Below are 23084 nucleotides of genomic sequence, written 5' to 3'. Positions count from 1 at the left end.
AGTGAAGTTAGCCTCACTATTCTGGCAAGGCACCAGCAGGGATAATCACCTTCTGCTGACTTTGATATGGCAAATGTGCAAGTACTGAGGCTAACATTGAAGACTTTGAGAAACTAAAAAAAAACCCACACATGTGAATGGAGGCTAAAAACTTTTCAAAACACAACTCAGCCATAAACATAAGGGCTCTAGATGTACATATTTTCATTCACATTCATCCAATGTACCTTGAAGCACCTAAGACTCTTCTACTGCTAGCTCTGTTTTCTGCAGCACCCTTTTAGTTAGGGACGAACATGGGCACTTCCAAGAGACCATTCATTCTATATAAGATCTAAATCACTTTCATCATCTTGGATGTCTTCCTTGCTAAAGAATAGGCAAGATAGGTCCAGGCCAATGATTTTAAGGCATGGGAAAGCCAAAAAGTCACTTCTCTTTAGATTGTGTGCTAAAGATATTCCCTGATTGTATCATTTAGACAGACTTGTGAGCAAATTAACTAATTTAGTGTCCTGCTCTGAGGTGCAGTGATCAAGCACAGGGCTGCCCACAGACACCTCTAAACAGTCCCAATTGCATCTACTGCTTCCTTTTTAATTTCTTTTCTTGATCAGAACTTCCTCCGTTTACCCTTTCCCCATTGACTGCTTTATGGTCTTAACTGGTATTCATTATTTGATTGCCCTGTTTTAATCTTAATGATTTCCCTTTTTCTAGCAGTCCTCTTTCACTAGAGCTCTTGCTCTGTGATTCCTTCTGTTAGTAACTTATTTTTGTAGCCACATTTGCTGCATAGCCTTACAACTTCCAGAGAAGTCAAGAGTGCATGCCAGTGCAGGCCATATGCAGAAAGAGCCACAGGCAGTCTCTTTCCTTATCCTAAATGCAAAGCAGCCTTCCCCTCTTTCAGCAAAAGGATGTGCTAATAATACAGTCAAAAGCAAAACCACAACAGCATTTATCCATGTTTCATTCACCAATATAAAATATATCCCTTTCTGAGAACCTTTTGTGGATCATCAGATAAACTACATTATCCATTTTTTTATTATTATTTGCTGCTAGCATCTGGATACACCTTGCACTTCCACTGCAGGAAGACCCTCTCCCTGGAGATCTGACATGCCATTGCTCACTGACTATACACTCACAGCAGATTTTTTTATCATGGAAACGCATTTGAGACTCCCTGAAGGAATGCCTGAAATTTGTATTGACTCTGAGGAAAGTGCAGATCTCAAATAACCAAATACCGGATCCCAGTTTTTACTGGGATATCCCCAGAGAGTTTCCTCTGGAGTGACTGCAACAACTCTAGGATTTCCAGGAAAAAAAAAATAAAAAAAGAATCCCTGTCTTGTGACTAAGTCCCAGCTGCTTTGGTAAAACTGCGAGCAGTATGAACTGTGCACAGTTCCCTCAAGTACACTTAAGAAGGCAAGGTCTGTCAAGCAGCTGCCAATACTTTTAATACACAGCATTTAACTTCACTCCAAGCAGTTCCAAATGGCACCCTGTTAAAAGGAACCTCAGGTGTAAGACCCTGGAAAGCCAACAGCAAGAAAAAGCACTTCAGCCAGAGTGGAATTGCCACTGCTGAACAGGACCAAGAAGGTCTGCCAGGCTCATCCTATAGTTCATCTTTCAGCTACCCTACCATCTATTCCTGTCACATGTTCCATAATCTCTTACCCAACCTCTTTATGTTTGCCAATCGCCCTTCCCATCTGCTACCAACTGTGAGAACCCCTCCAACAAATGCATCCTCTTCCAACAGATAATCTTTTAGTCTGACTATTGTATGAATTTTCTGCTTCATTCAATTATATTTTCCCCAGATAGCGGCCCTTAACAAAAGCAGATTGCACAAGCCTTTCTGTTTTTCTGTTTTCTGCCAAGCTCCAGATTCAAGATAACGGTGGATGAATGCAAGCTGAATGAATTGCTATTGCATGGCCAGACTGCCATCAATGGCAAATTGAGACCCTTTGTATCTTCATCAGTAGCATTGTTTAATTCCCCAGAACACATAATAACTAATTATTTTTGTCCTTTTTCTTTTTTTATTTTTCCCAAGGAAATTACACTGCAAAAACCTTTGACTACAAAATCCACATTTCAGTCACCAGCCCAACACAGACCTCCAAATTTTAAAGGAATGACAGCTTAGGTTGGCTGAATTTTTATTAGATCACTTTTTTTCAGGAACAAAATCCTTTACAAAGTTGGGAACTTTCAGAAGATATTAAAATTACAGACAACTACAACAAATATACAGAAATGTAATATTCAAGATAGTAAGAACAGAACTTGGGAATTTTTTGCTTGTGAATCTATGATATAAAGACTTTTCACTAATTGGGAGTATTAAAAATGTAATAAAATACTCTTTTAATCCTTGAACTACTTATTCCTGCTTTTATTATGCATCCTAAATATTCTTTTTTATCATTTCAGTGAGTTGGCATGGTTTTTACTAGACTGATATAGATCCCCAACTATAATTGCATGCACTTAAAATTTGATTGCATTTCAGGTTTAGTAGATGACTACTGAAAGAATTTTGTGATTGTATGCTAACTGTTTAAAAATCAAGTTAGTTATGCACTGAGCTCATTTGAAATGCTTAGTTTGAACCTTAGCCTTACTTTAACTACAATAATCAGCAAGTTTAACTGCAATAATCAGCAAGTATTTTCATTTAAGGATGAGACCAATATTTTTACTGTGTCTGCACATGGTCAATACTTAGAAACTATTTGTCATGGTGCATGATACTTTAAGGAAAGACTGCTGTCAATTTTAATACATATTTAAGTTATGTAGGTCAGGATCTATTCTTCCTTTGTCTGATATGACAAGGTTTTTCTCATCATGGTAGCAGTCTAAGTTGAGAAGGCATTTAAACATGGGCATAATGTTAAGTCTATCAGTCTAACTGAATTCAGTGACACTTTTTGAATGCTTAAAATTAAACATATAGTGAGCTGTCTTTGGTTGAACAAGATAGATATGTGGAAGATAGGTCACTCTAAATCAGGCTAAATTAAAAATGTTGAAATATAAGCATTCTGAAGAACTAAAAATACATACTTCTTTTAAAAAAAAGACCTTTAAAATGTGTTTAAACAGTGAACATTTTTATATTACAGGTATATATTTTGCATCTATGAATACATATACATGTTTCCAAGCATGTAACAGTATTTTAGTATTTAGATGTACTCCACTGATCCTGTAACTTTCAAAATAAACATAATATCAGAAGAATAAACTGGTTTAATAATATTTTTATCTCACAACATCCTGTCTTCTAAAAATATAGTAATTAATTCATTGAAATATTTTCTAAAATTTCTGCATCCTCCTTTGAATCAGCTGGGTCCACTGAATCGACCTTGAAAAAAGGAACCTTGTGTTTTTCTAGATAGTATGAGTTGATACACAAGATTTCTTAAGCAGGACAATGGCTATAAGCTAAAAGATGTAAAGAGAAAATTTTGGTTAGAAGCTGAAACTCAGCTCTTTTGAATTTCTAACAAAATTCATATCTTATTTTCCATAGCATGTTGAGAAAGTTTAAAGGCTGAATCTTTTCAGCAAAGTTTTTATTGGGAAAAAAAAAAAGTCTGATTGTCCATTTTAAAGCAAGCGTAAATTTAAAGACAGCAGAAATATTTTCAGGTTATAAGAAATTCTATGAAATTCTGGAATGAGCAGAAGAACATTCAGCATAGCCACCATGCTTTGTCCCATCTCTTTAAATCTCAGACATGTCCAACTCATATATGGGAGGGGGTACTTGCTTCAAAATCTCACTACTGGTCTGTGCCAACATGTAGGTGCAGTCTATTGTCAACTGCAATTCCCTTAGGATGGGATGAATTACATTTTAATTGTTATTCAAAAATGGTGAATATTGAGGGAGTAAAAAGTACTGCTTTTAAACAAACAAACAAGATCTAATTTTAAGGTCATTAAAGCCACGTATATTGGGTTATTATGGCAAGATCTTGGGGGGGCAGGGGTGAGTTAGAGAGATATTTTCTTTGAGAAGCTGTTGGAAGATTCCCTTGGTAGGAAGCTTGCCAGGCTGGTCAAGGATGCTTTAAACGAGTTGTGTTGGGGGAGGAGGGCATCATTCCATCCCAACACACCCAGTCAGTTGCTGGAACCTATAATAAATGCTCGGAGCAATGTAGAGATATCCCAGCCGCTCCAGCCAATGAGCTGGCTTCAGTTGGAGCTCGGCTCAGATGCCTCTATACAAATGCCCGTAGCATGGGGAACAAACAAGAGGAATTAGAAATGTGTGCACGTCTGAGGGAATATGATATACTAGGCATCACAGAAACATGGTGGGATGGCTCCCATGACTGGAGTGTTGGAATGGAAGGTTACAGGCTCTTTAGGAAAGACAGGCCTGGCAGGCGGGGAGGGGGAGTTGCCCTTTATGTTAGGGATAGGCTGGAGAGTATGGAACTCTGTCTGGGGACAGTTGATCAGTCCACAGAGAGTTTGTGGGTCAGGGTTAAAGGGAAAACAGCGGTGGGAGACATTACTGTGGGGATCTGTTACAGGCCGCCTGATCAAGGAGAACCTGCAGATGAAGCATTCCATAGACAGATAGGAAAAGCCTCACGCTCGCAGGCCCTTTTTCTCATGGGTGACTTCAACCACCCTGACATCCGTTGGAAGGACGGTACGGCCCGGCACAAGCAATCCAGGAGGTTCCTCGATTGTGTAGAAGACAACTTCCTTCTGCAAGTAATAGAGGAGCCGACAAGGAGAGGTGCCATGCTTGACCTCGTGCTCACCAACAGGGAAGGGCTCGTTGGAAATGTGATGCTCCAGGGCAGCCTTGGATGCAGCGATCACAAGATGGTTGAATTTGAGATCCTCAGGACAGTGAGAAGAGCATGCAGCAAGCTCACTGCGCTGGACTTAAAGAGAGCAGACAAGGGGTAACGGGTTAAAACTTAAACAGGGGAAGTTTAGATTGGATATAAGGAGGAAATTCTTTCCTGTTAGGGTGGTGAGGCACTGGAATGGGTTGCCCGGGGAAGTTGTGAATGCTCCATCCCTGGCAGTGCTCAAGGCCAGGTTGGACAGAGCCTTGGGTGAGATGGTTTAGTGTGAGGTGTCCCTGCCCATGGCAGGGGGGTTGGAACTGGATGATCTTAAGGTGCTTTCCAACCCTAACTATTCTATGATACTATGATTCTGTCCAATAGAGCCAATGACAGTCAGCTCCAAGACAGACCCAACGTTGACCGTAGCTGAGCCCACAGGGGATGGTGGTGGTGCCTCTGGGATATTTATGAAAGGAGAAAAGATTCTGTGCAATAGCAACTGCATCCAATGAGAGGATTGAAAATATGTGAGCAAAACAACTTTGCATGCATCAAGGTCAGTGCACAAAGAGGGGCAGGAGGTGCTCCAGGTGGTAAAGCAGAGATTTACCTTCAGCCAATGGTGCAGACCATGGTAAGACAGCTGTGCCCCTGCAGCCCATGGATGTCCATGGTGAAGCAGATCTCTGCCTGCAGCCCATGGAGGACCCCACACCAGAGCAGGGGGTTGCCAAAGAAGGCTACAGGTCTGTGGGAAGCCCACAGTGGAGCAGGCTGTTCCTGAACGACTGAACCCATGGAAGAGACCTACTCTGGAGCAGTTCATGAAGACCTGCAGCCTGTGGGAAAGACTCAGATTGGAGAATTTCACAGAGGACTGTTTCCCATGGGAGAGACCCTACCCTGATACAGGGGAAAGGTGTGATGAGCTGACTGAAACCACCATTCTCTGTCCCCCTGTGCTGCTGGTGGGGATAAGGTAGAGAATGTGGGAGTAAAGTTAAGTCTGGGAAGAAGGGAGTAATGGGGAAAAGTCTTTTAAGATTTGGTCTTATTTCTCATCCTGCTCTGATCTGAGGCAAATCCATTTTGCCCATGACAGTAGCTGCTGAGTGATCTCTCCCTATTCTTATCCAGACATATGAACTTTTCATTACATTTTCTCTCCACTGACCAGTTGAGGAGAGCAGTAATAAAGTGGCTTTAGTGGACACCTGGCATCCAGCCAGGGTCAACCGACCAAACCAGGTAAGAGGACCTTTATATAATAACTATATTTAGCCTAATTGGAGCTTCATATTGCATAATTCTGAATATGTTTCAAAACCTGATCAAGTGAAAGAATCCTACTGACTTCAGTTAGCCCCGCATGAACAGCCCAACAGAAAGAGTATTCAGTTTATTTTCACCCAGAAGAGTTTAAACACTATATATACATATATTATATATAAATGCTGTAGTTTTTTCACTATACAGCATTTCTTTTTGTAACTCAGCAGTTTTGTACTGCAGTTTTGGAATAGTGGATTGTCTGTTGGGCATTTACTGCCATAACAGAGTCACCTTTAATAACAAACAATGCTGTTGTCTATAAAGTTAGTTTTGAAACCTAGTCAGATTTTTTCTATTTCTATTTCTAACATTTCTATGTTAGAACATTTGATGTTCCTATTGACATTTTTGCAAACTGGTATTTTTTTAAATATACCACAATTTATATGATTAAACAGTCCCATAGTTTTTAAGTCTATTGAAGACTAGCTTCTTAATACTATTTAACTTTTCTTCAGATCATATTGTGTCATATGAGAGTTTTTCTCTTTGCCTGCCTCTAGTGTAATTAAACCTTCTTGATACTTCAGTAAATCTTCTAGAGTTAACTGAGATTACAATGGAATCAGAGTGATAGTACAGTTAGGGTTGAAAAGGACCTTAAGATCATCTAGTTCCAACACCCCTGCCATGGGCAGGGACATCTCACACTAAGCCATGTCACTCAAGGCTATGTCTAACCTGGCCTTGAACACTGCCAGGAATGGATCATTCACAGCTTCCCTGGCAACCTATTCCAGTGCCTCACCACCCTAACAGGAAAGATTTCTTATATCCAATCTAAACTTACCCTGTTTCAGTTTGAACCCGTTAACCCTTGTCCTGTCACTACAGTCCCTAATGAAAAGTCCATCCCCAGCATCCCTATAATCCCCCTTCAGATATTGGAAGGCTGCTATGAGGTCTCCACGCAGCCTTCTCTTCTCCAGGATGAATAGCACCAACTTCCTCAGCCTGTGTTCATACAGGAGGTGCTCCAGTCCCCTGATCATCCTCGTGGCCGTTCTCTGGACTTGTTCCAACAGTTCCATGTCCTTTTTATGTTGAGGACACCAGAGCTGCACACAATGCTCCAAGTGAGGTCTCACGAGCGTAGAGCAGAGGGGCAGGATCACCTCCTTCAGCCTGCTGGTCACGCTCCTTTTGAAGCAGCCCAGGATACGGTTGGCTTTCTGGGCTGCGAGCACACACTGAAGCCAGCTCATGTTCATTTTCTCATCGACCAGCACTCCCAAGTCCTTCTCCGCAGGGCTGCTCTGAATCCCTTCTCTGCCCAACCTGTAGCTGTGCCTGGGATTGCTTCGACCCAGGTGTAGGACCTTGCACTTGGCATGGTTAAACTTCATAAGCCCACCTCACAAGTGTGTCAAGGTCCCTCTGGATGGCATTCCTTCCCTCCAGCGTATCAACCGAACCACACAGCTTGGTGTCATCATCAAACTTGCTGAGGGTGCATTCAATCCCACTGTCCATATCACCTACAAAGATATTGAACAAGAGCGATCCCAACAACCATCCCTGAGGGACACTACTTGTTGCTGATCAAGAGCCGAATATTGAGCCATTGACCACAACTCTTTGTGTGCAGCCATCCAGAGAGTTCTTTATCCACTGAGTGGTCCATCCATCAAATTGATGTCTCTCCAATTTAGAGACAAGGATGTCATGCAGGACAGTGTCAAACACTTTGCACAAGTCCAGGTAGGTGACATCAATTACTCAACCCCTGTCCATCAGTTCCATAGCCCCATCATAGAAGGCCACCAAATTGGTCAGGCAGGATTTCTCCTTAGTGAAGCCATGCTGGCTGTCACCAAGCACCTTGTTGATTTTCATGTGACTTTGCATGCCTTCCAGGAGAATGTGCTCCAAGATTTTGCCAGGCACACAGGTGAGACTGGTCTGTAGTTCCCTGGCTCATCCATTTTCCCCTTCTTGAAAATGGGAGTTATATTTCCTTTTTTCCAGTTGTCGGTAATATCTTTTCTACTGGAATAGATTTGGGTACTAATGAAAATTTTAAACCACAATTTAAGCCATTAGACTCATTTTCACTTATTTTTAATGACTCATATATAACTTTTTTTTAACATCACTAGACTGATTAATTATAACTTAAACTCATTTCAGATTTTAATCAACTTTTCATAGGTTAATTTGATTATATTTTGCTTACACATTCTTATGTGCCTACGTAGACTACCAGAAGCCATGAAATTTTCTTAGTCAAAATGTTTCTTCATTTTCCATGCAACTTGCTCAGTCATCCAACAATTAGTTCTACCTTCACTGGTTTTGAATATCAACTAAAGAAATGCTCTTGGTTCAGCTCTTGGAGACAGTGACAGCACAATAAAATTATGCTTTGCCTGTATCAACTAGTCTTATCACCCAAGGACTTCCTTGTCCAGTCGTAAAAAGTTAATATCATCTAGGATGTAGTGTAGTACAGGCCTATCTATGTTAACTCACCTAGATGGACATCAATAGATTATTTCAGTGTTTTCAAAGATTTTTCAGACCATTGAATTTGTGCTGCTGTTGCCAGACCACTCTGATTACCCATTGAAGTTACTCTAAAGACAGTTTGTGTGCATGTGTATTATGCTGCAGCTGCATAGTACACTATGATCTTATAACTTTTCTGGGTTTTTTCATACGTTATGATACAATTCAATGTTCTTGAACACAAATGGGTAAGATCATTACACTTTGCAAGTATTATTTTGTGTTCTTGACAGTTTTTACTCTAAGGAAATCACCATTTTAGATAGTGCAGTTAAGTGTCTCATGCCATACTCATCATAGGTTTAATTATCATTTGGAAAAAAAATGCAGTCTGTCTTCTTCATCATCATCATCATCATCATCATAGGTTAAACGCTTTTTATTACAGGGGAAGAAAGTGGTGGTCCATCTTTTTCATTCCGTACGGTTTTCAAAGATGAGATAATCATAAAAAGTATGAATGAAAAGAAATACAGTAGTGTTATTGGAAATATCTAAATAGTTCCTTAAAATTCCTATAAAATTAATTTTATAAAATAAAGATTTGCTGTTTGCTGTTAATATATTTTGAATTATTTTAATAACCCTTTTAGAGTCTGAAGACATTTTCTTTTCATAGTTTACTCATTTTATATCTTCTATAATTCTGTAATATTTTATATCTTAATAGCCTTTTTGCTAAATAAGCATTAGTGAGTTTGAAAAGCACAATATTTAAATGCGCTTCAAGCTCATGAGTTTTCCTACATTTATAGTTTTATGAAAGTCCCAGTATAAAAAAAGAAACAAAACTAAACTAAAACAGCAAACAACCCAAACACAAAATGGTCCCTAAGAAGAGGAGAGACAAGGAAAGTAAGGCTTTAAAAAAGCAGAAGCCCTTCAGACTGAGAAAACAGTCAATATGTATTTTCTTGTTAAGCAGTAAATATTTTATTTACATTCTTCAGTGGAATTTTTTTCTTTTGTATCCCTAAAGTAACAAACGGTCTCTAAAGCATTGAAATTCATGTTTTCTTACTCACTGCAGTTTCTTTTACATCTAGCAAATTCCACTGGTAATTTTATTTTAATTGAGGAAGAAATTAATGCTCAGATGGACAATACAATAGGGTTTAAAATGCTCTAACAATAAAGATTTTACTGAAAAAAAAAATTATGGTCCAGCAAAAATATGAAATGAAATAATTTACATTTTTTTAATATGCATTAATGAATAATCTGAAAAGCTGCTACTGAATACTACGGAAGGTGGTTTAACCTTACTGTTTTAGAAAGGTTTTTGATGACAGTCAAGAAAACCTTTTGAGTTAGTTACTTTCATGGAGCTTTTTAAAATGACTGTGGCAAAGGGTTATTTATTCTGCATTGTAAATAAGACTATGTATTAATTCTGAATAATAATTAAAGGCATATATTAAAACTGCTAAAAAGCCATTCACTTCGGTTTTTTTTTTTACTTTAATTAAGGATGATAAAATATTTCATGAAATTTAATAAAGTAAGTTGACAAAGTTTGAAAATTTTCAACAGAACTGAATCTATCTGAATTTACAAACAGACACTTTTTTTTTTTTTGGGAAGCAAAAAAAAAATTCTGACTTAAAATATCTCCTTTTTTGAGTTCAGAAATATAAATGGGTGACATCACATTCCACTGGTACATTTTAAAGAAAGGCTAGGTAAACAGAGTTTCTCAGCTAATGACATAAGCTTGCTGAAATCCCATTTCTTGGTCTAGGAGACCAAAAGATTAATTTATTCATTTCTACATTTTGTTGTTATCTCTGTGGTGCACACATTGTTTAGAGTTTCAGATGGCATCACTGTTGTTCACACATGCCACAAACCAGGCCTAGTCTTTAAGTTATTGTAGATATTGATAGTATTGACATGAACTATACAAGATAATAATAAACTTCTTACATGATATTGTATTTCCAAGAAGTATTCAGTTCTAATAATAATAAAATCATTAATTTATATGCATGAGTCTTAAATAAAATTACTTTATCCATTACCCATAACATTTACTGGTCTCCTTTTACTTGAGTATTAGATTGTCAGGTTTTACAGCCTCTGAATTATAAGCCATTTGTTTCTTGATGCTTTTTCTCACCATTTTAAGTTATAATAAAAAAAAAAAAGTTTCTGTTACAAATCTCTGCTGAATTTTGTTGATCTATTCCTCCCACTCTGTCAGCTATAGCTTGGCCCCAGGAGCCTACTGCATAGTTAATCAAAAATGTCAACCCCATTTCAAACACATTAGTTGAACTAAAGATAAAAAATCCCAAATAGCTCTGTCTTATGAGGTCATGCATTAAAATTGATATTTCTGTTGACTGGTTAATTGACACTTGTTGTTTCAGATGTTGCCCATTCCAGGGAATAGAGTCTGTATTTAGGGGCAATAGCCATAGGGATAGTATTCTTTTTTATTATAAAACATATATTGAGCCATCAAAATAAAAGATTTTCAACATTTTCAACATTTCAGAAAATAGAGGATGGCATAATTAGAAACGCAAGTCAACTTGGGGACACTGTCATTCTTTTTTTTACTATTGTCAAAGTATTTTCCTACATAGTTTTGCACCTTGATATATACGATACATTTTTGAATCCATTTTTTCCCTCAAGATTCTGAAATCAAGAAGACTGCAAAGCTATCATTTACTGAAAAAAAAAAAAACAAAAACACAAAACACAACAAAAACAACAGCAAAGCTAGTGAAGTGTAATGCAAAAAAAAAAAAAAGAAAAAGATTGTTTGCATGGTGAATCATAACCCCTGATAACACCCCATTAATTTTATAATCCTCTTTTGTAAATATTCATTGGTTCATTGACGCTAGTTCAGCTGACAGGTGAGCTAAATGTGCTGCTGAAAGAGCAAGAGGAGAAAGAGTTGGTTTTGATGATTTCTGAAAGGGGTTCCAGTACTTCGTCTTCATAAGGATTCCAATTTTCAAAGGTCTTTCCTAAGCAATTTTTCAGACATGTCCATTTTATAGGTAGAAACATTCAAAGAATTTAATCAAAAGCCTGATCAGAAAGCACCTGAACAAAATATGAACGGAGTAAATAGGGTCACTTAGCTCCACAAACTTGCTATTTTGTTCTACAAATGGAAGCAATGGTATCACCTATTTCAATTTCAAAACAGAATTCTGAAGAATTTTATCATGGAAGAGATTTTGCAAAAGAATCTTGAAGGGCAGCATTTTAATTTATTAGGAAGTGGATAAGAGCAGGAGGGCAAACTGAAAGTAAAAGGTCAGAGAATAAGTAGGTAATCAAAGACTGTAGAACTGTGACTGGTATTGGAGCTGATTCAATTCTGTATTCACCTGAACCAAGTATTAGCAAAAAAGGAAGATATAACTTGCTCTAAACATAACATTTATTGTGAGTTAGACCTCAGGAGCCAGTGCCTGTATTACTTAGTATATTTGTGAGCAATTCACAAGATAGAGTATAGACCATGCATTAATGCAATTTGTTGTTGATAAAAGATTAAGGATAGCAGCCAACTGCTTGAAAAACTGCACAATTTAAGAAAAGGAAAATGTCAATTGCATGTGATTCAATAGGTGTAAAAGTAGAGTGGGTTTGCGAGAAAAAATAAGTGGGTAGTATTCCTCTACAATATTGGGGAATAAAATGTAGTACCAAAGTCAGTGATGAAACTGGATGCTGGAAGAAAGTACCTTCATATTACCGTTGCTGATAGAATGATTTGCTGTGGTTTTTTGTTTGGTTGGTTTGGTTTGTTTTCTCATACTGAAATCATTATGAATGAGGATGTGAAGCATATATTTGGAGAAATTTAGTGATTGTCAACAAAACAGTGGAGAATATGAGCCTGCCTACGCCAGCTTCCAACTGGAAACTCAGGAAGCTCTGTGACTCAGTGGTGGCCTGAGCTTTGGCAGTGAAGTTATTGGCTAGGTACTGGTAAACCTGGTTAATCTATATAAACCTACAGTGTGTACAAATAATGGATATGTACAAAATCCAGCATGTATGTACATAAACAGGAAGATATACGCATGAATCATGGTCAGCTCTGATGTTCAATATCATAACAACAATGTATGGAGGCAAGAAGAAAGAGATGTAAACTCAAGAAGAAGCCACACTGCTTGGTTTCATATACTGCAGGCCAACCGTGCCACATTCCAACTGTGGTTAAGGTCAGAGTTAGAGAAGACCACAAAATCGTTCGGGGCAGATCATTTTGAGCCCCTTAGTGCTGTTTAACTGAACGTAACAGACTCTTACACATAGATTAGAAAATTTAAGGCCAAAAAGAGCCACTAGATTGCTCTCAAGGTCCACAGAATTTAGCTTAGCCTTTAACTCCAGTAACTTGTGTTTGGCTACAGTGTCTTCTATCCACATTCAAGTTGAATCCAGTAAGAGTTAAAAAATCCACCATTTCCTAGACTCTATTATCTTCACACTTAAAAATGTGAGCCTTATTCTTACAGGTTTTTTTTGTCCAACTGGCGGTAGTTACAGTTATTATTATTGCCATCAGGACCATCAAGTACGTCACAGTACTGTCATGGCTTTTCTTTTTCTTTTTATTTTTTCTAGTCTAGTGAAAAACCTTTAAGTACTTGGTATTTTCTTCCTACATAGGTACTTATGCATAATAATCAAATAAAATCTTTACCTACTTCTTGATAAGCTAAGCAGACTTTAATTTAAATCTGTTACCATAAGGAGGTTTTCCAGACTTCAAATTCTTAATTCCTCTTAAGATTCTGTTTGCATTTTTAACTTTTCATCTATCTAATAAGTGTTGGGATGAACAAGAACCTGATTTCTAAGAACCTTTATTTTTCCTTATTGATGGCTTTCACCACTATGAACAGTAAAAAGTAAAATGGAAAAGCCTGATAACTCACAGGTTAATAGTGAAGCATTCAGGGGGCAACAATCTGTCAAACCAGACAGAATTGGTAAGAAGGGGTATACCAAAGTTCCAAAGAAAGATATACAGAAAACTTAAGTAGCATTCTAGAGATAATGTCCCAAGTTTTGAGGATTCAATATTCAAATCCCAGTGTCTTACATTCAACCATGAGCAGATGTCAGTTTCTTTCTTTTCTGCGGCGTCAGGAACAGGGATCTTTAGTAACTTAATATACTATGAAACATCACCAGCATAATTATTCTTACTAAGCATATATATAACCTGAAACAGATTCTTGCATGTATTGATTGCCTGTCATCACTATTTGTGGCATGTACAGGATTAGAAAGTGCTTTACATACTTAGAAAATGGGTCCTCATAATCAAAGCCACCAAAAGTGGAAATGATTCTTTGAAGATTACAGTCCTAATCAATGTGTTAAGTTTAAATTTGGCATTCTATCCATGAGTGCATTCAAGCACAGGAACTTAAACCTCCTAAGCCACCTAAGTAATACTTTGAAATTTCAAACAGACTTTCATTAATTTGAAAAACCAATTTGTTTCAGCCAATGTTATAAAATAGCACAGTGCTTAGCCAATGGAACCAGATGCGGAAGAGCTCCAAAATACAAAATTTCTCCCATTTTTTTGTCTCTCCCTTCTCTTACAAAACGATTTAGCAGTGTTCTACTGCTTCATTATCAGTCTTTGGCATGCAGAACCTCTTTAAATAACAATGCTAACATATGTTCAGCAATTCTTCGTTTGGCAGATTGGTTTCCATTGTTAGAGAATCCATTCAAATACCAAGAAGCTGTTATCACCTGTGATAGACCATCATATATTTAGAATTTACTGAGGACAGCACTCATTCAGTTGTCACCTTTTCAAATACATGTGCACAATTGCACATTGAGATCCATGAAGTCTTGGACCTTCATCCAAGTGGAAAATAGTCTGGAGCATCCTAATTTGCTAGGAAATGTGCAAATATGCATTCATACAGAAATAGAGACCTTCACAGGAAGCATAACCACAAATACAGAGAAAAGAATCTGGCACTATTAATGTTCTGAACTTCTGAGCTAAGCTTCAGCCTAGTCTCTTTTTCATTGCTGATGAGTGAACCAATGGAATTGCTTGATTGGTATTAAGGGCCACAGAGGAGAGATGTTATCAAGGCATTAAGAAAACAACCTGCAAGGTGTTATGAGTTTTGAAATAGGGTGAATCCTTTGGTCGAAAGAAGGCTCAATTCATTAAGAAAAGTGTATTACCGTAAGTATATGCCCTCCTTCACAATTAAGATGAAATCTGAGTTATTTTTGAAGATTAGGCTAAGAAAAAATTCTTCTCTGAATCACTTTCTTACTTCTGCAACTGCTTTTTTACAGAAAAATAGGTAATTCTAACTGGATTCGGGGTGTTGGGGTTTGGTGTGCTTATGTTGGCCACCAGTCTTGGCTTCTCTTTCCACCTTTTCCTGAATGCACACTGCAGCTTCAGTCATCAAACTCATCTATATTAGCAGCTGTGATTCACAGTTATAATTTTGAAAAATCCTCCCTTGCTTACTGAAATCACGTGTCAGTAGATCTCCTACGTGCTGAAGTGTTATGACCTGGATCCATTGAATAGCATTCAGGGTAATGACAGAAAGCAGACTCCCCAGCATTTTAGAAATATTTCCTACCCAAGAAAACAAATGAAATAGAATCCTCTGAAACAAATGCTTGTTATTTTGATGGCACTGATGTATAATAAGGGTTGTGCAACCCTTGCTTATCTTTAAAACTAATTACTTACTGTATGGCAACCAAAACTCCTAGTAAAGAAAACACTGCTTAAATTAATGCAGGTTCAAAGAATTTAGCAAGAGCCCAAACCACTAAACACTGACAAAGCCTCATTTTCATCTCTCTCAGCATTTGAGTTCTTTGCCCTGCTCTTTCCCTCACTATCATATATGTCCCTCAGATCTGAGCTATTTTGGAGCTGGTAGGTAGTAGAATGTTTTGAAACCTCACTGAGCTAGAAATGTTCTCCACCAGCCACATCTTCCTTTTTATAGGAAAAGAAGACCACCCCCAGGACTTCTGCTGACTGTAGTATGGAAGAAGAATCAGGGCAAATACCACACCCTTCATATTTCATCATCATATACAAGCCATCCAGATAATTTTTCATCTAATTTTAGTGCAGCAACCAATGTCCAGTCTTTACAAAGTTAGCAAAAAATATTGATATATTTGATACTAAGTTGTTCCACCATAGAGCAGATGGTTTCTACAGTAATTGGGTGACATCAGAAAAGTAAACACTTGTTACAGGATTTGTCTGCTGCTATTTTTAACTGCATATTAATAACTTCATCCATCCTACCAGCAAGTTGCCTATGGTAAGGTACAATCAGAAAAGGATGGGGTTTTACACTATCTGAAATAAGATAATGTTTTTAATATTGACAATATTTGGGGCAAACAACAATGCTAACAATGTAAAATGTGAGAAACAGACAAAAATGGCAGATAAATTTGCCGTCCAAACAAGATATTGCTGTAATCACTTACATCTTAAAAATTCTAATCTACAGACCCCAAAGGAACAATCACAAATAGAATAGATTATTTTACCTTCCCACAAACATACTGTTATGAATACACTAGATTAGAAATTAATTTACATGAATGATCCACTTGAAATTACTAAAATAGCTCTCAACAATCTCTTCTTATAGAATTTAAAGCAAAGGAATCATAATAGAAAAGAAAGAAGTTAATTAATTTTTTAAAAGATAATAGGGGACGGGGAGAACAATAGATCTTAACTATAGCTTCTGGCAGAATAACCAGCAATGGGGATCATCCTGAAGAAGAATAAGCCTTAGTCCCCAACCCCTCAAGGCACTAGTGAAGGTCAAACATTTAATATTATATTATTCTATTTCATATTCTATTATTAAGTTCTATAGTTTAATATTCTAAGTTAAAATAAAATGAATGAACATGAAAATTCCACTCTGTAAGAATCAGATCACTATGTACCATTCATGAAGCTAACGAATTGTATATGTGAATCTGTAGCTCTGCTTTTGCAGTCCTTTACTACATAAGCCTTCAGATAATCCTTTCTACAGCTTAACCACAGTATCAATGACTCACTGCTTTGTATGAATAAGTAAAAATAGCTCTCTATATAAGTGCTATGCGCATAATACGTTACTCTAACAAATAACAGTAATTCTCTGTGTGTGAAGAGAATAATGTAAAGACATGCAAGATGAGAAACACTTGCAATACACATGGACACACCATGCAGAAGCTTCCAGAATAAAAAAAAAAAAGATACCTTGATAACTTTGTGTCCTCATTCCTCCAAACAATCCTGTTTACATAATTAGTAAGTTGAATTATTCACCAAACTGTGGTATTACTTGGCTACAGTAGCAGCAGGTAGCACATAAATTAAAATCTGCACGACTTCTGAATTTCAAAGACAATAGCTGAGGAAACTGTGACAGCTACTTAATTTTGTTGTCCATTATCAATTACGTTGCTCATAAGAAAGAGTGGGTTGCTGGTTTGAATCAATTATCTGTACTTTCTAGGTATTCAAAGGGAAAAAAAAAGCCTATAGCTAAGTCAGGAACAGAATTATTTTAAGCAACAATTTTAACAAATTTTAACATGCTCCTTTATAATTGCCAAATAAAAATAGTGCCAGTGATGTCAGTGATTTCGTATAGCATGGTGCATGGCAATTAGTTTCGAGAAAAGAAATCTTATCAACATGGTTAATCTTTAACACATGGTTTGTATGGCCAACTCATGGCAGTTTTAATGAGTTCTTTTTCACTGTCATTCAGGCAAAATCTCATCAGTTTCACTGGCAATCTTATGGATTTTCCTTATTCTTCAGTTTTTAGAAATGAAAAAATGGGGAGTTTAGCTGGATTAAAAGCGAGTGTACCTGCTAGAGTTACATCCATTTTTATAACAAAGAGTAAAATGAAGCTTACACATTTCTAGTTTTGCCAGATATACAACTCAGATATACAGTTACCGTGTTTAGTACTATTACTTTAAGTATTATTTGGTGTTATGCTACTGCTTGTTTGGACTATTCAAACAAATTTAGTCTTTGGTCATAAGTCCTTACTTTGCCTCAATAGTTACAGGTAGATAAAAAAAAACCAAACCGGATAATATTAATAACCTGATTTATGATGTCAGAAATGAAGTTGTGTCTCTTTTTTAATAAAAGGTAAAACTGCACCTGTCCTGTACCAATATCGGTTGCTGCTGTAACCAAGAAGAAAAGCAAAAAAGAGGCAAGAAGGATGAAGCAAGATGAAAAAACAATGTACTCCCACCTGGGACAGCATCTGATCAGGAGTCATCATCACATAACGAAGAAGAAGAAGAGGTGACTTCTCGATCTCAAACCTCAACCGAGCTACGGAATATGTGAAAAGACTTTACTCATCAACCAGGGGAGCACATCATCACCTGGTTGCTCCAGTGCTGGGACAATGGGGCCAACAGTCTCGAACTAGAAGGTACAGAAGGCAAGCAGCTGGGATCACTTGCTAGAGAAGGGGGAATTGACAAAGCAATTGGAAGAGAGAAAAAGTCCCTCAGCCTTTGGAGGTGGCTCTTGGCAGCTGTGAAAGAAAGGTTTCCATACAAGGACGATGTTGAGTCATTCAGCCAGGTGAATGACAAAGGCATCCAGTCTCTGAAGGAATTGGACACCCTATGGTTTTACCTGCAGGATCACAGAGAAGACATGACAAAGTGGGATAGAAAACCTACTTCATTTTTGTAGGAACGGGTGCGTGAATTGAAGAGAAGAATAAAGGTCAAGGTTGATCATCCCATGAAAGCTGTGGCTTCAGTCTCTGGTGAGCAAGTTCCCAGATGGAGTGGAAGAGCTGATTTTACTCCAGTCCTGCAGCCTGGCTAACTCAGTCAGTAGAGCATGAGAATCTTAAACCCAGGGTCATGGGTTTGTGCCTTACATTGGGCACCAGAAAGAGCTGGTGTGGTTTAAGCCCAGCCCGTAAGTCAACTGCTCAGCCCTCTCGCTCACTCACCCACTTTCTTCCCACCAATCCCCCTGTTGCTCCCGGAGGGATGGGGAGGAGAATTGAAAGAATGTAACTCCCACAGGCTGAGATAAGAACAGTCCAGTTAACTAAGGTATAACACAAACCACTACTGCTACCACCAATAATAATAATGGCAAAGGAAATAACAAGGGAAGAGAATACAATATCACCCGTCGATAAACAGCCCGATCGAGCAGTCTCCCAGCCCTTCCGGGTAACTCCCAGTTACATCCTGGGCATGCCGTGCTGTGGTATGGAATACTTCTTTGGTCAGTTTGGGTCAGGTGTCCTGTCTCTGCTTCCTCCCAGCGTCCCCTCCTCCCTGGAAGAGCATGAGACTCAGAAAGTCCTTGGTCAGATTAAACATTACTGAGCAGTAACTAACACCATCAGTGTTATCAGCACTGTTCCCAGACCAAAAGTCAAAACCACAGTGCTGCACCAGCTAGTAAGAAGGATTAAAAATGACTGCTACTGCTGAACCCAGGTCAGCACCTAGACATCAACATAAGTATCTGTCTTTCCCAGGGTAACAACATTTTAGATGGCTCGCATCTTCCAAAGACTGAATAGTAAAATGCATAATAATATTGCTGGAGCAATATAGTATTATACAAATTAACTGTTCTGTTTCTTTTTTAATTTAGATGTTAGTAGAAAAAGACTAAAAGGATTAAGCTGCACTATATTATAGGACTTTAATGTGTACTTTTGCAGCCAAATCAGCTTATATTTTAGCAGCCCATTTACAACTTAAATCACAATTACAGAGACTTTAGAGAGCTGCATTTGCATTTGTGATCTCAAAAAATAAGGGCATCATACAGGTAAGACTTATTCTAACCAAGGATCCAGCTTGGTTAACACTGATTTAAAAGCTGGATAGGAAAAAAAGAATATGCCACTAATGAATGTGTCAATAGGGATTATTATTGGGCATGTTTCATATTATACAGATACCTATTAATAGATATTCTTTTTTATACAGATACCTATTATATAGGTATATTAATAGGTATATAGGCTATTATATATACCTATTAATAGATATTTTATGAGTACTGTAGCACAGTTTATCATTTCCATGGTTAGGTATTTACAACTTAGGTTACATAACAGGTAATGTAAAATCTCTTCATAAAAATCTTCTGCTATGCTAAATAGATATGCACAGTGTAAGTAAGAACAGAATGAGAAGTTATTCACAATTCCCACACTGTTAAATTTCCCTGAGAACTTGCTTACATACTGCCTATTAAGATTTGTGGACACTCTGTAAATTTATAATTCATATACAAAGCTACTTCTTCAACAACAAGTATAATAACTGATGGGAGACATCAGTGAAACACTGGCCACTTACAAAATAATAACTACACTTTAAATGCCTGTACTTCAGGTGCTTCTGTCTCAGTGACCCAATTTTCAAATTGTTTTCAGTTACGAAACTTGCCATCCACTTAAATATAACAGTCTTTCTCTGACTCCTGAAAATACAGAGAATCCCTGTAATTTTATTCCAGCTTCTTATTATGGTTAAAATGAATGAAAATTTAAATATATTCCAGTATCAATACATGAGAAGATGCCTAAGTATTAGCCCTGTATAGAAATGACAATATAATGGAAGAAAATGCTCCATGTATTTTCAAATTAATATGCTTTTGTCTGATGTCTAGCCTATTAAGTTTTTAATCATATTGTTACTGTTATTATTATCAGCTGGGTCTTATATTATTTGTATACAGGATCTACATTTTCATACCAGAAAACTGTTTAATATAGGAATATAAAAAGATATGATCACTTCCCCTCTGATTATTTTCACTTTTTTTGAAACATTGCACCTAAAATACAAAAAAAAAAAGAGCATGACTATCCTAGAACATCATCAGTTAAATCAGGTCCAATATTTGTAAATGTTAAAGTTCATTCAGCTCCTTATTATTGTTAGAGAGTATCGTTCTTCCTGCAGATGCAGGTATTACAGAGGTGCTATTTACTTGCTGCTGGGCTGGTTCTTGCTCCTGTTATCTGAAGCACCTGCTGGTTCACTTTTAGAAATTTATTCTTTCTCATCTGTTGTCTTTGGCAACATGCCTGCTCACAAGGTTGAACACTGATGTGAAGGTGGAGTAAATATCATGGCTGAAAATAGGTTCTGAGGATTAGCTTTCAAACAATCAAAACCAATACACCAGGTTCACAGATGATGCAAGTCTGGGAAAGGAGTCTAGCTTTTAGTCCCACAAATGCTATGGGACCAATATAGTAAGATAGAATCATTTACTTTAATGTACCATTTAAATAAACACTAGGATTTTTTTTTTTTTTGCATTTTTTTTTTCTGTTTTGTTTTTTTTTAGAATTTATTGCTCTACTTTGAAAAGCACAGAGGCACCTATCTGTTGGCCTGACCCCGTCACAACGGAGGTGTGTTGCCTACAAGGGGCACGGATCAGGGATGTTGTAGAGGGGCTGCCTGATCTAGTAAATCCCACTGACTATTATCCACTTCTAGTGATCCATGTGGGTGCTAGTGATATAGATAGCAGTAACCTGGAGAACATTAAGGAATACAGAGCCCTGGGAGAGGTGGTTAGGGGCTCTGGAGCTCAGGCAGTCTTTTCATCAACTCTCCAGGATACAGGAGAGGACCCTAAAAAGGCTATGAGGATTAACCAGGTTAATAACTGGTTAAAAGGGTGGTGTCATAGTCAGGTGTTTGGGTGTCTTGAACACGGGACCCAAGTTTGTAGGCCAGGTCTAGTGGGGGCTGGTGGAGCTGGTCTGACAAAGGGAAGAGCGGTTTTGGTAGGAGGCTTGCCAGACTGGTCAAAGAAGGTTTAAATGAGATGTGTTGGGGGAAGGGGGGCATCGTTCTATCCCAACACTCCCAGTCAGTTGCCAGAACCTATAATATATGCTCGGAGAAACGTAGAGATATTCCAGCCCCTCCAGCCAATGAGCTGGTTTCATTTGGAGCTCTGCTCAGATGCCTGTATACAGATGCCGTAGCATGTGGAACAAACAAGAGGAATTAGAGATGTGTGCACGTCTGAGGGAATATGATATACTAGGCATCGTAGAAACATGGTGGGATGGCTCCTATGACTGGAGTGTTGGAATGGAAGGTTATAGGCTCTTCAGAAAAGACAGGCCTGGCAGGCGGGGAGGGGGAGTTGCCCTTTATGTTAGGGATAGGCTGGAGAGTATGGAACTCTGTCTGGGGACAGGTGAGCAGTCCACAGAGAGTTTGTGGGTCAGGGTTAAAGGGAGTATAGCTATGGGAGACATTGCTGTGGGGATCTGTTACAGACCACTTGACCAAGAAGACTCTGTGGATGAAGTGATGTACAGGCAGATAGGAACAGCTTCATGCTCACAGGCCCTTGTTTTCATGGGGGACTTCAACCACCCTGACATCTGTTGGAAGGACGGTACGGCCCAGCACAAGCAATCCAGGAGGTTCCTCGATTGTGTGGAAGACAACTTCCTTCTGCAAGTAATACAGAAGCCAAGAGGGAGAGGTGCCATGCTTGACCTCATGATCACCAACAGGGAAGGGCTGGTTGGAAATGTGAGGCATCAATTGGTTGCATCAATCACGAGATGCTTGAATTTGAGATCCTCAGGACAGTGAGAAGAGCATGCAGCAAGCTCACTGCCCTGGACTTCAAAAGAGCAGACTTTGGCCTCTTCAGGGACCTGCTTAGTAAGGTTCTATGGGATATAACCCTAGAGGGCAGGGGGACCCAAGACTCTTGGTTGATATTCAAGGATCACCTGCTGAAAGCTCAGGAGTGTTGCATCCCATCCAGAAGGAAGTGCAGCAGGAGGGCCAGGAGACCTCCTTGGATGGATAAGGAGCTGCTGAGGAAAATTCAAATGAAAAAAGAGGCTTATAAAATGTCAAAACAAGGACAGGCGGCCAGGAAGGATTACAGTGATGTTGTCTGGGAAGCTAAGGACCAGGTTAGGATAGCTAAAACCCAGTTAGAATTAAACTTGGCTAGAGATGTTAAGGATAACAGGAAGGGATTCTACAGGTACGTAGCGAATAAGAGACAGTCTAGGGACAACGTAGGCTCCCTCAGGAAGCTCTTGGGAGAACTGGCTACACAGGATTTGGAGAAGGCTGAGGTTCTGAATGACTTCTTTGCCTCGGTCTTCACTAGCAAAGGTTCTGACCAAACCACCCAAGTCTTGGAAGGCAGATGCAGGGACTGTGAGAATGAAGACCTTGAGCCCCCTATGGGAGAGGATCTGGTTTGAGACCACCTTAAAAACCTGAACATAAGTCCATGGGTCCTGATGAAATCCATCCGCGGGTCCTGAAGGAGCTGGC

General features: G+C 38.4%; 1 long non-coding RNA gene across 1 annotated transcript in view; it reads left to right on the top strand.

Annotated features, from left to right (window-relative positions):
- The first annotated feature begins 4965 nt into the window (after window positions 1-4965).
- Window positions 4966-23084, top strand: part of LOC134158776 (uncharacterized) — a 260592-nt gene continuing 242473 nt past the window's right edge. Inside the window, exon 1 of the long non-coding RNA XR_009962900.1 lies at window positions 4966-5143. This is a non-coding gene — a long non-coding RNA (uncharacterized LOC134158776). The remainder of the gene's footprint in view (window positions 5144-23084) is intronic.

The sequence above is a fragment of the Pezoporus occidentalis genome, unplaced genomic scaffold, assembly GCF_034315485.1.
Source record: "Pezoporus occidentalis ecotype Australia unplaced genomic scaffold, CSIRO_AGI_Poc_V1 ctg134, whole genome shotgun sequence".
NCBI classification, from domain to species: domain Eukaryota; kingdom Metazoa; phylum Chordata; class Aves; order Psittaciformes; family Psittacidae; genus Pezoporus; species Pezoporus occidentalis.
This window is presented reverse-complemented; position numbering and strand designations above follow the sequence as displayed.